The 14,000-nt window shown below is 41.4% G+C and overlaps 1 non-coding gene across 1 annotated transcript; it reads right to left on the bottom strand.

Moving 5' to 3' along the window:
* Nucleotides 1-3,427: 3,427 nt before the first annotated feature.
* Nucleotides 3,428-3,502, bottom strand: Trnas-cga. Its single transcript has one exon. It is a non-coding gene; the product is annotated as a tRNA-Ser (tRNA).
* Nucleotides 3,503-14,000: the final 10,498 nt, after the last annotated feature.

Here is a 14,000-nt window from a genome sequence, read left to right as displayed (position 1 = left end):
ACATCGGATAAGAAATAAAATGATAATGCAAAGAAATGAATTTCCTACTTGGTAAACACAATAACTGATGACAACTGAAGTATGGTGGATATTAAAAGAAGAACTGCAACTGCTAGACTAGTGTTCAGAAATAAGAATAACTTATTATGGAACAACCACGTTAATAGAGAAACTAGAAAGAAATTCATAAAACATTTATTTGGAGAAAATTAAACTACGGTTATTAGGGGTGGACTGCAGGGAAACAAGAACAGAAAAAAATAGAACCAATAGGGATATTGATAAGGAGGTACAGAAACAACCTACACTCATTCTCATAAATTAAGGATAATTGCACAATGTGGTGCCACACAACGTGGCGCTACACAAAACTGGCGCTAATAGCATAGGCACATAGGGAACACACACGACACAGATCTGTAAGTCACGGTATTGGTGGTGAGTTGAAAAAACGGTCCCGAAACACATGTGCTATTAAACACCACTGTTTCCTGCGCATGTACCCGGACATCAATATGGGATATGATCACTATGCACACGTACACGGGCCGGACAACACGTTGGCATACTCTGGATCAGGTGGTCGAGCAGCTGCTGGGGTAAAGCCTCCCATCCTTGCACCAGTGCCTGTCGGAGCTCCTGAAGTGTCCTCGGAGCTTGAAGACGCGCAGCGATATGTTGACCGAGAGTATCCCATAAGTGCTAGATGGAATTTAGGTGTCAAGAACAGGCAGGCCACTCCATTCCCCTGATATCTTCTGTTTCGAGGTACTCCTCCACGATGGCAGCTCGGTGGGGCCGTGAGTTATCATCCATTAGGAGGAAGTGGGACCCACTGCACCCCTGAAAAGGCCGACATACTGGTGCAAAATGACATCCCGATACGCCTGACCTGTTACAATTCCGCTATCAAAGACATGGAGGGGGGTGCATGCACCAATCATAATCGCACCTCACACCATCAAACTACGACATCCATAGAGGTCCCTTTCAAGGACATTAAGGGGCTGGTATCTGGTTTCTGGTTCTCTCCAGACGAAAATCCGGCGAGAATCACTGTTCAGAGTATACCTGGACCCGTCCGTGAACATAAACAGGGACCACTGTTCCAATGGCCATGTACTGTGTTCTTGACATCAGGCTTTACGGGCTCTCCTGTGACTAGGGGTCAGTGGAATGCACCTTGCAGGTCTCCGGGCGAATGAACCATGTCTGTTCAATCGTCTGTAGACTGTGTGTCTGGAGATAATTGTTCTAGTGGCTGTGGTAAGGTCCCGAGCAAGGCTACCTGCAGTACTCCGTGGCCGTCTGCGGGCACTGATGGTGAGATATCGGTCTTCCTGTGTTATTTTACACTGTGGACGTCCAGTAATGTAGCTCCTGGAGACGTTTCCTGTCTGCTGGAATCGTTGCCATAATCTTGAGATCACACTTTGTGGCACATGGAGGGCCCATGCTACGACCCGCTGTGTTTGACCAGCCTCCAGTCGCCCTAGTATTCTACCCCTCATAACGTCATCAATATGTGTTCTTCGTGCCATTTTCAACACACAGTCACCATTAGCACGTCTGGAAACGTCTGCACACTTACTCGCTGCACCGTACTCCGACATGCACCAACACACCCTGTGTATGTGGACTGCTGCCAGCGCCACCGTGCGACGACCGCAGGTCACACGCACCGCATGGTCATACCCCGAGGTGATTTAAACCCGCAAACCGCCCACCAGAGCGTTGTTTCACCATGTATAAGCATTATCCTTAATTTATAAGCATGAGTGTAGATTGAAAGAAGTCCGACAGACAACTACTAAATGAAATTCACGATAAGAAAAACTAAATTAATTCGGCACCTTATTCGACATAATAGCTGCATGAAAAAATATCTTGGAAGGAAAAAATACTGGGGAAAATGGCCAAGCAGCAAGTCACAACATCCATATTACAAGGTGACGTCAGTGGAATGAACAGCAGCGACTACGACGAAATAGTACAGACGATGAGGGACAGAGGAGGACAACTGTATCAACAGCTGGTGTTTGATGACGGTGCGAGGTAGACAGCAATGTTTGCAATGATGGCTGTGCAGTAATACACCACGCGAATTGCAGACAGAAAGTGAGAGAAAAATGAAGCTGTCTGCACCCCAAATGAATAAAGCACGCAAATTTAGGTGGTTATACCGGCGGTGGGCACAAGACGAAAAACCAAACAAACATATCACCATGCCTAATACTGTGTAAAAGTCGTCGCGGAACGGATAAAAACAGGTGCTGTATGGTCTTCAAGGGAATCTTGTAGCGTTCTTCCTGCCAAACAGTGACAAGTGCAGGTATGATGGAGGTAGATAGCGATCACTCTCTTTTGTCTCAGACCCGGTGACTGTGGTGGTCAGGACAGATGCGAAAAACCAACGTTGTGCTCACCAAACGAGTCCTGGACGATGCGAGCTATGTGCACAGGGGTCTGTCGAATTGGAACACAGCGTCACCATTGGGGGACAGAGACTAAACTATGGGGCGAGCATGATCAGCCAAAATGCTCACATAATCCTTGCCAGTAGCGCGACCTTGAACAGTAGCCATGGAATACCACAATATGGCTGGCCAAATCATCACCGAACTCCCTGTGTGTTTCACTTCTGAGACATAAACTCTGCCAGAAGTTGGAAACAATATGAAGCATATCTCATCCGACCAAATGACATCCTTACATTGCTCCACAGGCCAGTTATATGGCGTCGCTACCACATTTTTCTGTTATGGGCGTTTGCGCGACTGGTGAGTGGTTTAGGAACTCGAACTTGGACCCCCAATTCCTAGGTTATGGAGCTATCTGCGTGTTCTTGTCGTGCTGACAGGGTTCGTGAGCACAGACATCAGTTTTCCAGTGAATTTCACAACTGTCGTTCCCTTATTTATCGCTACAGTTCTCTTCATTGCCACGATCACTGAGCACACGTTTTTGTCCACGTTGTGACAGTGGATTACATTTTTCCGCTTTTCGAGTTTGCTGGATAAATCTTCGATACGGTTACTCTCGAAATACCAAACACTTCCAGAATGAGATTTTCACTCTGCAGCGGAGTGTGCGCTGATATGAAACTTCCTGGCAGATTAAAACTGTGTGCCCGACCGAGACTCGAACTCGGGACCTTTGCCTTTCGCGGGCAAGTGCTCTACCAACTGAACTACCGAAGCACGACTCACGCCCGGTACTCACGGCTTTACTTCTGCCAGTACCTCGTCACCTACCTTCCAAACTTTACAGAAGCTCTCCTGCGAACCTTGCAGAACTAGCACTCCTGAAAGAAAGGATATGGCGGAGACATGGCTTAGCCACAGCCTGGGGGATGTTTCCAGAATGAGATTTTCACTCTGCTGCGGAGTGTGCGCTGATATGAAACTTCCTGGCAGATTAAAACTGTGTGCCCGACCGAGACTCGAACTCGGGACCTTTGCCTTTCGCGGGCAATTGCTCTACCAACTGAGCTACCGAAGCACGACTCACGCCCGGAACTCACAGCTTTACTTCTGCCAGTACCTCGTCTCCTACCTTCCAAACTTTACAGAAGCTCTCCTGCGAACCTTGCAGAACTAGCTAAGCCATGTCTCCGCAATATCCTTTCTTTCAGGAGTGCTAGTTCTGCCAGGTTCGCAGGAGAGCTTCTGTAAAGTTTGGAAGGTAGGAGACGAGGTACTGGCAGAAGTAAAGCTGTGAGTACCGGGCGTGAGTCGTGCTTCGGTAGCTCAGTTGGTAGAGCACTTGCCCGCGAAAGGCAAAGGTCCCGAGTTCAAGTCTCAGTCGGGCACACAGTTTTAATCTGCCAGGAAGTTTCATACCAAAGACTTCGTCTACCTTGGTCAAGCCAACACCTACCATACGAATACTAATTCACTTAGCTTGAACATAGTGCACTCACAACCACACATAACACCATTCTGGCCACGACTGACTCTCGCAACGTATTGAGTATATTGCGAGTACCGTTTGTGGGCATATCCAGTAGCGGAACTCGGAGGCTTGCCTAGAATCCGAATTTGCGCTGAGGCACGTATTTCTTGCGGGGTTTCTATATTTTCCTAGAACATCTGTACGTCGGTCATAATTGTGAATACAATAAACGTACACACACAGTGCATTGTTCATTACGAGGGGCGTTTGAAAAGTCCGTGCAAAGTCCGAGAAATGGCGCACCACTGTCACGTATCGAGGTCATGTTTAGTTAGTAGCATCTTTGGAAAGAACGCACACCAAGTTTCAGCCATATTAGTCTATTTCTTTGTGTTTGGCATTGGTGTGAATCAAGGAAGTCGAATGACTGTCAAAAAATGGATGAAAAAGAATTTCGTGTGGTGTTTTAACATTACTTTATGAAAGGCAAAACGCCTCAGGAAACTAAAGAAAAGCTTGATAAACATTACGGTGACCCTGCACCTTCAATTAGAACAGTTTATAAGTGGTTTCAAAATTTTTTGAGTGGCCATATGGGCACAAGTGATGCTGAACGTTCTGGAAACCCTGTGGAGGTTACGACTCCAGACATCATTGATACAATCCATGATATGGTGATGGATGACAGAAGAGTTAAGGTGCGTGAGATTGCTAGTGCTGTGGGCATCTCGAGAGTACGGGTACGTAATATTTTGCATAAACATTTGGGCATAAGAAAGCTATCCTCAAGATGGGTTCCGCGATTGCTTACGCTTGACCAAAAACGGAATCGTGTGAAGTGTTGCAAGGGTTGTTTGCAGCTGTTCAGGAAGAATCCGCAGGATTATAAGCGTCGTTTCGTCACAGTGGATGAGACATGGATACATTACTATACTCCTGATCTGCACTAAGAAAGGCGAAGACCATTCCTTTTGTCGGGAAGGTTATGGCGACTGTCTTTTGGGATTCGCAAGGGATAATCCTCATCGACTATCAGGAAAAGGGTAAAACTATTACAGGTGCATATTATTCATCGTTATTGGGCCGTTTGAAAACCGAGCTGCAAGGAAAACGCCAGAGATTGGACCGCAAAAAAGTCCTTTTCCATCACGACATCACATACCTGAGCAGTTGTGGTCGCAAAATTAATGGAAACAGGATTCCAACTCGTTTCACATCCCCCCTATTCTGAATACCTGGCTCCCCAATTTGAAGAAATGGCTGGCGGGACAAAGATTTTAGTCAAACGAGGAGGTGATTGCAGCAACTAATAGTTATTTTGCAGACTTTGACAATTCCTATTCTTCGGAAGGGATCAACAAATTAGAACAGCATTGGACGAAGTGTATAAAAGAAGGACGACGGTTCAATCCCGCGTCCGACCATCCTGATTTAGATTTTCCGTGATTTCCCTAAATCGCTCCAGGCAAATGCCGGGATGGTTCCTTTGAAAGGGCACGGCCGAATTCCTTCCCTGTCCTTCCCTAATCCGATGAGGCCGATGACCTCGCTGTCTGGTCTCCTTCCCCAACAACCCAACCCCCTCTAAAAGGAGACTATGTCGAAAAATAAAAAGGTTTACCCCAAACACGTAAGTAGTTTTTATTTTTGCACGGACTTTTCAAACCCCCTCGTATTTTGCAAAATATACGGCAACTGCCACAGAGATGTATGATTTTGAACATATCTTCGGTGAAAAATTTCGGAATGTGCAAGAAACTGAAGATATTCGCCGAAACGAGACTCTCCCGATTACGCTACGTGACAAGAGAGAGGAACATATGTTAGTCAGCTGTTAGTTTACTCGCCTTATCGACAAGACGATGACGTTTGATTTTCAGAACCAATGCGTTGCACAGTGATAGCAGTTCTGTGGCGGCTCGGAGTAAGGCGACAGGTACGCCGAAGACACTACGAGTGACAGCTGCCTGCCGTACGTCCGTTTCCGGCGAATGAGCGGTATTTCCGGCCGGCATTCTGCGATCGATGAGTGTTTTCGTGACGGGGCCGCTGACGTCAGAAAGAACGGCCCTCAGGCACGTGAAGGGCCTGTCCCTGGCGCCGCTGGCCTGCTCTATTACGCGGAACGCCGCCGCTGGAACAGCCGGCCTACTGCCACTGCTCGTGGCGATGGCACCAGCTTCTGGTGGCGGTCTGTATCACCGAGAACCGTGGACGAAATGACAGCAGGACTATCACAATAAGTGGACGAAATACCGTGTGTTATCCCGGAGTCGAATGCTGGCACCATAACTAATCTTGTAATTCTTCAGAGATATGTGAACAGCTCTGTGGGAAATGAAGCAAGCTGGAGTTAAGTAGTACTTAACAACAAACCCGTCGAACCAATACCACTATGGTGTTGCAGTTTGTGTTTGGTGTCTGAGAACACGTGCGAAAGTACGATTCGTACATTGCGAACTAGATCCATTTTGGTCTCGCCTTTGGAAATAAGCTTATAGTTGAAACTTCCTGGCAGATCAAAACTGTGTGCCGGACCGAGACTCGAATTCGGGACCTTTGCCTTTCGCGGGCAAGTGCTCTACCAACTGAGCTACCCAAGCACGACTCGCGCCCTGTCCTCACAGCCTAACTTCTGCCAGTACCTCCTCTCCTACCTTCCAAACTTTACAGAAGCTCTCCTGTGAGGACGGGACGTGAGTCGTGTTGATGGAACCAGAGATGTTAAGAGAGACATTATAATCGATTAAAAGTGGTTCAAATGGCTCTGAGCACTATGGGACTTAACATCTGAGGTCATCAGTCCCCTAGAACTTAGAACTACTTAAACCTAACTAACCTAAGGACATCACACACATCCATGCCCGAGGCAGGATTCGAACCTGCGACTTTCATTTACAGGCCTCATGCCATTTCAGTCAAACAGTCACACACTTGTACAGTCTTTTAGACGTGAAGTGAAGCCTACACCTGCCTTAACATTACCTAAAATCACTTCAAAATGTAATTATGCAGCACAGTTAGAAAGCGATTATGTGGTGGGTCGCAAACACCAGAACGTCTATCTCCGTAACAGTTATTAATACTTTTCAAAGTTCCTCCGTACTATTTAACTAGGAATACGTAATAGGATTTATGAAATCCGGAGCAGTTCGCAACATCTTTTACTAAAATCTCATAAAAGAAGCAACACTAAAACACGATCACCGATTTCAAAGCTTTGTGTGTTATTACTTGGCAATACGTATGAAATTCTCTCGTACAGTCACTGGTGTTGAATTATTTGTTCCTCTAAGAAGTCACAGCAATCATTCATGACCAGACCAACCTCAAAAACAAATGTTTCACAACTGTAAAATTCGGTAAAGTCAGGGATATTGTTTTATATTTCTCGCGCCTAATAGTGTTCGCATTTCCTGTGAGATGTCAGTATGAGAATTTTCGATTACAACTTCATAACCGTCCATCCTTCTTGTGCAAATTACCTCTCGAAGTAGTTTGAAATTAAATAATACATTTTTTTTTAATTTGCTGCTCAGTGCTTCGATTCTTCACATTACTTGCCTCCATAACCATCGTCCGGCAGTACCAGTCACAGAACGAAGATTTTTAATGATCTTCTGACTAGCTCGGATACAACAGTATTAACAAGAGCTTTATATTTCATTTTATTTCAGTTTTAACCAAATGAATAGCATGTCAATGTCTTCCAACCACGTATGATCTCGCTGGCCGCCAGTCGGGCTCAATAATGCCCACCGACGCAGAGACGCCCATCGCCGCTTGGATGACTCTGTCCTCTCTCATTATGGATGTGAGACAGATAAAGCACATACGAGTACACAAAGTAAGTAAAGCAAATACAATAACATTAACGATGTAATTATACTGATATTGTTGAATATTTAGCTAGGCCTCATGAACCATGGCCGTGCAGTTGGTGGGGAGGCTTGCGTGCCTCAGCGATACAGATGGCCGAACCATAGGTGCAACCACAATGGAGAGGTATCTGTTGAGAGGCCAGACAAACGTGTGGTTCCTGAAGAGGGGCAGCAGCCTTTTCATTAACTGCAGGGGCAACACTCTCCAAGATTGACTGAACTGGCCTTGTAACACTAACCAAAACGGCCTTGCTGTGCTGGTACTGCGAACAGCTGAAAGCAAGGGGAAACTACGGCTGTAATTTTTCCCGAGGGCATGCACCTTTACTGTATGGTTAAATGACGATGGCGTCCTCTTAGGTAAAATATTACGGAGGTAAAATAGTCCCCCATTCGGATCTCCGGGCGGGGCTACTCAGGAGGACGTTGTTATCAGGAGAAAGAAAGCTGGCGTTCTACGGAACGGAGCGTGGAATGTCAGATCCCTTAATCGAGTGTAACCTCCCCACCGCAATTTTTAAAAGAAAGAAAATTGACAATACTTAATAGAAATGGGGAGCCAAGTGTAACCTCCCCACAAAAATTTTAAAAGAAAATAACGATACTAATTAGAAATGCTGATGGACATGGCTCTATGCGTAACCTGCCTACAATCAAATGTACTGACAATGGCAACAAATGTGAAATTCGCAATCTGACTCAATTATAAATCCTTCAAAAAATTAAAGTCCATTCAGTGACAAGAAAATTCAATTAAACCGAAATATCGGTCTTTGGCCCTGTGTAAAAACAATCAGAATTAAAGTCTTACCTCAGAATAAATGGATGTCACATATCTGCTCTTGTTGTTGCGCACCACTTGGAGGAACTACATTGCAAATAATAATATTCTCCTTTTTTTTGTAATTCTAGTGAAATTTTTCTTCAAAAAGAAGTGGAATGAAATGGGAAGTGCAACGAGATCTTTAGTTCAAAAAAAATTAAACTTTTGAGAAAATGCTTTTGAAATAAAAAAAATTATTATTGGGAGACTTGTTGGAGAATAATTACAATAAATAAAATTTTTCATTATCTAATGATTATATTAATTAACAGTATACCTTATTCCTCATCTTGACCATTGTTGCCGACCGCCTACATCACACAACCGCACTGGGCTGCTACTACTGACCGACCGCTCTGCATGACGACTACAGACTGAGTACTGCTCTCAACTAGACAGAGCTACAGACTCGCAACGACTGACTGACTGCTACTCTGCATAGCGACAACTAACTCGCAAAGACCACTACTGACTGAGAACCGCTCGCAACACTCGCGCGGTCAAGCGCATACTCTCTGGTCACAGATGCTACAATGCCTCGCCATCGCTGCTGCGTTACATACGTGTTTCATAACCCTCCACTCGGGGGGCAAAAATTTGGCAGCGATGGTGAGTCATTTGGACTTGCCAAGCGCGGCAAAATTTTTCTTTAATTAACAAAATCCTACAACTTACAGAATATTTAAATGTTGTGCACACGCACTAAGTACAAAATATATCAGACAAGGACAAAATGTGAATACTAAACATAGTAGCAAATCAGAAAAAAGTATATACAAACTTTTTGACAGATAAAGTGCACAGGCACTGAAAAAATTCTTTAGCATATGCAGAACAAATAAACAGACTGGCAAGAATAATTAGATGTAGTACATAAAGTAAATGTTGTGCACACGCACTAAGTACAAAATATATCAGACAAGGACAAAATGTGACTACTAAACATAGTAGCAAATCAGAAAAAAGTATATACAAACTTTTTGACAGATAAAGTGCACAGGCACTGAAAAAATTCTTTAGCATATGCAGAACAAATAAACAGACTGGCAAGAATAATTAGATGTAGTACATAAAGTAAATGTTGTGCACACGCACTAAGTACAAAATATATCAGACAAAGACAAAATGTGAGTACAAAACATAGTAGCAAATCAGAAAAGTATATACAAACTTTTTGACAGATAAAGTGCACAGGCACTGAAAAAATTCTTTAGCATATTCAGAACAATTAAACAGACTGGCAAAAAATATTATGTTGACAAGTGTACATGCACTGAAAAATGTCTTTAGCATTTTCACAACAAATAAACATAATGGCAAAAAAAAATTCATGTCCAAAGTGCACATGCACTGAAAAATGTCTTTAGTATTTTCACAACAAATAAACATAATGGCAAACATCATGTCGACCAGTGACATAAGTGTACTCACACTGGAGTTTAGCGAATCGAAAAATGTATAACCTATGAACATAAATGATGTTACCAAAAAAAAAATTTTTTTTTTATGTGACAAGAATCAGGATAGGAAAGGGAAGGATTGCATCATGGTTGTAGCACTTTAGATTGCACACAGCTGCTCTGAAAGTCCATATCTTTCCACAGTAGTACAACACCAAGTGACACAACTTGAAGTTCTTTTCCCATCAGAATTTATCAGTGTAGCCAAGACACTGAACTGTCGTAGTAATGTTCCATGTTTTCATTTTGGCAGTACATTAGGTACACCAAACAGTGGGACCATAATAATGTCTTCATCGCTCATGGTGGTGGACAGCATGTCGTGTCAACACCACACTCTTACAAGGCACACCAACGTAGAATTAGTGCAAAACCAAATATAGTGCTCCATGATCACTGGGATAAACAGGACAAATGGACATTGCAGTAATTCAGGGTAGTCAGCTTATGAGGTGAAGGACATCAAGTCACATAATATTGACAATTACAGTCTTCATTGATAGTTCGTGGCATTCATAGCCCAGTTATTGAACATTTCTGTACCAAGTATGTAGTATTACAGAAAATGTTCATTAATTGTTTTACACAGAATCAGTAGCCTTCTTTTCCTGGTTACAAAGCATTATGAAATAATCGCATTCTTTTCAGTTACAGAGTATAATCAAGAATCATTAACCTTCTCCTAATTACAGTTAATTAATCATTTGTCTTTAATTAATCATTTGTCTAATTACAGTTAATTAATCATTTGTATAATTACAGTTAATTAATCATTTGTCGTTAATTAATCATTTGTCTAATTACAGTTAATTAATCATTTGTCGTTAATTAATCATTTGTCTAATTACAGTTAATTAATTAATCATTTGTCATTTCAATATACTAAGAATTATTAGCCTTAATTAATTACAAAGCATTATTAAACAGTACCATAGTTAATTAATTATGTGTCATTCCAATCTATTAAGAATCATTAGTCTTTTCCTAATTACAAAGCATTATGAAACAGTCACATTTATTTCCAATTACAAAGTATGAACATTGAAAACAAGAGTTAATTAATGGCATAATTAATAACAATTTCGTTGATTGACATTAATTATTGGCACTCAGTGGCCATCAAGTATTGAATAGAATAAAACATAGTTCATCATTCAGTATTATTCAGATCATTACAAAGTCATTATTAAAAATCAGTTAATTACAGTCAAATCATTAGTAATCACAGGCATTACAATAAACAGTGGCAGTTATTAGCTAGTGACAAAGCATTATTTTGAATATAGTCTCATTAAGAGGTCATTACTCGAGTGACATGCTATTCAGAGTTGATCAGTATTATTCAGAATTATCATAAACTAGTGACATTATGTGGGACTGGTAATACATTTTTTTGGTAGCAATGCATTGCGTTGGGATCGATAATTAATTGCTGAGGCATAATACTTTTTGCTTTTGACCTATTGCTGCAAATGAGGATAGGTAACGTCATTCGTCATGAGTCAGCTGTAGCAAGATTATGTAACAAGGCAGTACATGTGATCACATTTATAAATGATAAACACAAATGGGTAAAAAATATAAAAATGCAAGTACTAGAACAGGTATAATAAGTAACAGGTTTAGTAAGTGTCATGAAAAACTTCTCCTGGAAAAAATACAAAAACGGATTATTGACCTGAAAGAAGAAACGCACACTATGCTGAAAAGTAGTGAACTTCGAATTAACAAGTAGTGAAATGTGTATAAAATGTGTTCCATAGCTGTCCTTTCCAAAACTTTCCGTCATCCTACTATGCAATGTAACACCTGCTGTCAAAGCAAACCGCAACAAATACTTAAATAACTACGTAGCATAAATACATTACTTCAACATTATCCTCATCTGTAAAGAAAAAAACTTCATTATCCATATCATCATAACTTCACCATTATCATCACCTGTAAAGAAAAACTTCATTATTCATAATACCATTTCCTTCATCATTATTCATCAGTATTCACTATCATCTGCAAAAAATCACTTCATTACTCATTACATAACTATTCCTTATCTCTAGCATATTTCATCACTAAAACTAAGATGTGTAGTTCTCTCTGACAGCCTGCATCAATCACCTTGTATTCTGAAAGAAAAAAATTAGTTAAGACTGCTATTCTGTGATGAGTATTGTATATTCTTGTTAATGCTTGTTAATCCTGATCCCTTTACTCTTCCTCATAAAGTTATTGCATCTCCTTTCGTTTATTCCGTAGGTGAAATTCCCATTTATGTTAAATTTATTTCTTAGAATCATCATTCCTTTCTGAAATTGATGAACAAAGATTAATGTCTTGCATTTAAATCCTATACCCACTAAATAATGACTGGTTTATGGTGACACAATTAACCATACAGCATAACATGACAGAAAACGTAATATGTCCAAGACATTGACAGTGTTCGGATGCGAAAAAATGTACACAGAATAATACAATGCAGTAGCAAAAAAAATGTGAAACAGTCACGATGTTGAGATGTCATAAGGCAAAAAAAATGTCAAAGTCGACTGGTGTGTGTTATATCTTAACTATTTCATAGTGCATACAAACAAAACTGGAGTACAGTCATATACACAAAAAAATGGAAAATGTGCACGGTCAGATGTGTAACGACAAGAAAAGCGACCTGCTAACCTTACCTTGCCGGGCACTTGCCAAGAAAAAAAATACGATAATCATCAATAAGTAGTCACATAAATATAATTGCAGAAATAGTCGTAAATGTGTAAATTCATCTGGAAAAATATGCACGGTCTGATGTGTGACGACAAGAAAAGCGACCTGCTAACCTTACCTTGCCGGGCACTTGCCAAGAAAAAAAATACGATAATCATCAATAATTAGTCAGGTGAATTAATTGCATTAGTAAATGGCATCATAGTGTGTTGAATCATACAGTGGTTTCACTCAATAAACGGTTTAATGTTTGAGATATGGTGATTGCCTTTCGATTTTCTGGTTCTCAAAGTTTCGACGTGTACAACATTGGGGTGAGGGATACTGCGAATCCGATACGGACCTGCGTATAGAAGTTCAAATTTACTGCACTTACCTTTTAATTTGCTGGATAAATAGTGTGTACGTACTAATATCTTCTGTCCAACGTGAAAGTCGCGGCGTGTACAAACCTGTTTTTGCTGTCTTCTCCGGCGCTCTGCGGCACGTTTGATGTTGTTCAGCGCAATGTCAATTATTTCGTGGTGTCGTAGGCGACGATTTTTGGGGAATTCTATTAATTCTTTAATTTTGTTCGGTGGTTCAACGTTTTTCAGTATAACAGTCGGAGATAGCATAGTGGATTCATTTGGAATGGAATTAATTACATCTTGGAATGAGAGTATGTGTGTATCCCAATCAATATGTCTTTTGTGGCAGTATATTCTGCACAGCTTACCAATTTCCTTCATTAATCTTTCACAAGGGTTCGAAGAAGCGTGGTACTTGGATATATAGATCGGAGAAATGTTTCTAGCTCGTAACATGCGTGTCCATACACTACTACGAAATTGAGATCCATTGTCAGAAATTACTTTCATTACATGCCCTACATGAGATAGAAATGTTTTACAAATGCTTTCGAAACAGTTTTAGCAGTAGCTTTGCGTAACGGAGTGAAAGTAACAAATGTTGAAGTGAGTTCAACAGCGACAAAGATGTAGCAAAAACATGGTAGTGAGGTCGGACATGTTCTTTTGTGTTCCGATTCTACTTTGTTACTATCCGTAATAGTTTGCACGTGTCAAAATTAATCATTTGCTGAAAAACATTTGTTTGTGTTTTGTGAGTGTCGTAAATTGGTAGTGACAGCAGAAGACAACACAGCTGACGGACAGAAGCATTAGCTCGCGCAGCTGACCAAAGCATGTGAAAAAAAAAAAATACTATGTCTCGTAATGACGA

The sequence above is a fragment of the Schistocerca americana genome, chromosome 2 (assembly GCF_021461395.2).
Source record: "Schistocerca americana isolate TAMUIC-IGC-003095 chromosome 2, iqSchAmer2.1, whole genome shotgun sequence".
NCBI lineage: Eukaryota > Metazoa > Arthropoda > Insecta > Orthoptera > Acrididae > Schistocerca > Schistocerca americana.
The sequence above is the reverse complement of the archived record's forward strand: the minus strand, read 5'-3'. Positions and strand labels throughout refer to the sequence as shown.